The sequence below is a fragment of the Alosa pseudoharengus genome, unplaced genomic scaffold (genome assembly GCF_046254945.1).
Source record: "Alosa pseudoharengus isolate Yale_2024_CS ecotype anadromous, Long Island Sound unplaced genomic scaffold, YU_APseudo_1.1 YU_APseudo_1.1_scf_17, whole genome shotgun sequence".
NCBI classification, from domain to species: Eukaryota; Metazoa; Chordata; class Actinopteri; order Clupeiformes; family Clupeidae; genus Alosa; species Alosa pseudoharengus.
In genome coordinates, this window is record NW_027468640.1 from 2402653 (window position 1) to 2405152 (window position 2500).

Genomic DNA, 2500 nt, shown 5'->3' on the forward strand with positions numbered 1-2500 from the left:
TGTGTGTGTGTGTGTGTGTGTGTGTGTGTGTGTGTGTGTGTGTGTGTGTGTGTGTGTGTGTAGTTCAGGAGCTGCTGTGTGAGGAGGGGGGGTATAGTCTTCCTGCGACTCCTCAGTCCATCAGAGATCTGAAGAGTGTTGCGTCTGCACTGCTGGAGGCCATCCAGGAGAAGAGTCTTGTTATCACACACCACCGACAAACCAACAAGTACTCTACACACACACACACACACACACACACACTCACACCACCGACAAACCAACAAGTACTCTACACACACACACACACACACACACCACCGACAAACCAACAAGTACTCTACACACACACACACACACACACACCACCGACAAACCAACAAGTACTCTACACACACACACACACACACACACCACCGACAAACCAACAAGTACTCTACACACACACACACACACACACACACACACCACCGACAAACCAACAAGTACTCTACACACACACACACACCACCGACAAACCAACAAGTACTCTACACACACACACACACACACACACACACACACCACCGACAAACCAACAAGTACTCTACACACACACACACACACACACACACACCACCGACAAACCAACAAGTACTCTACACACACACACACACACCACCGACAAACCATCAAGTACTCTACACACACACACACACACACACACACACACACACACCACCGACAAACCAACAAGTACTCTACACACACACACACACACACACACACACACACACACCACCGACAAACCAACAAGTACTCTACACACACACACACACACACACACACCACCGACAAACCAACAAGTACTCTACACACACACACACACACACACACACACACACACACACACCACCGACAAACCAACAAGTACTCTACACACACACACACACACACACACCACCGACAAACCAACAAGTACTCTACACACACACACACACACACACACCACCGACAAACCAACAAGTACTCTACACACACACACACACACACACACACCACCGACAAACCAACAAGTACTCTACACACACACACACACACACACACCACCGACAAACCAACAAGTACTCTACACACACACACACACACACACACACACACACCACCGACAAACCAACAAGTACTCTACACACACACACACACACACACACACACACACCACCGACAAACCAACAAGTACTCTACACACACACACACACACACACACACACACACACACACACCACCGACAAACCAACAAGTACTCTACACACACACACACACACCACCGACAAACCAACAAGTACTCTACACACACACACACACACACACACACACACACACACACACACACCACCGACAAACCAACAAGTACTCTACACACACACACACACACACACACACACACACACACCACCGACAAACCAACAAGTACTCTACACACACACACACACACACACACACACACACACACCACCGACAAACCAACAAGTACTCTACACACACACACACACACACACACCACCGACAAACCAACAAGTACTCTACACACACACACACACACACACACACACACACCACGACAAACCAACAAGTACTCTACACACACACACACACACACACCACCGACAAACCAACAAGTACTCTACACACACACACACACACACACACACACACACACACACACCACCGACAAACCAACAAGTACTCTATTCACACACACACACACACACACACACACCACCGACAAACCAACAAGTACTCTACACACACACACACACACACACCACCGACAAACCAACAAGTATTCTACACACACACACACACACACACACACACACACACCACCGACAAACCAACAAGTACTCTACACACACACACACACACACACACACACACACCACCGACAAACCAACAAGTACTCTACACACACACACACACACACCACCGACAAACCAACAAGTACTCTACACACACACACACACACACACACCACCGACAAACCAACAAGTACTCTACACACACACACACACACACCACCGACAAACCAACAAGTACTCTACACACACACACACACACACACCACCGACAAACCAACAAGTACTCTACACACACACACACACACACACACACACACACACACACACCCACCGACAAACCAACAAGTACTCTACACACACACACACACACACACACCACCGACAAACCAACAAGTACTCTACACACACACACACACACACACACACACACACACCACCGACAAACCAACAAGTACTCTACACACACACACACACACACACCACCGACAAACCAACAAGTACTCTACACACACACACACACACACACACACACACCCACCGACAAACCAACAAGTACTCTATTCACACACACACACACACACACACACACACCACCGACAAACCAACAAGTACTCTACACACACACACACACACACACCACCGACAAACCAACAAGTATTCTACACACACACACACACACACAC

At 48.3% G+C, this 2500-nt stretch overlaps 1 protein-coding gene across 1 annotated transcript in view; it reads left to right on the forward strand.

Moving 5' to 3' along the window:
* The first annotated feature begins 73 nt into the window (after positions 1-73).
* LOC143127144 (uncharacterized) overlaps positions 74-2500 on the forward strand; it is a 21776-nt gene continuing 19349 nt past the window's right edge. The window contains exon 1 of the mRNA XM_076288449.1: positions 74-208. The gene's annotated coding sequence lies outside the window, so the exon portion shown is untranslated. The remainder of the gene's footprint in view (positions 209-2500) is intronic.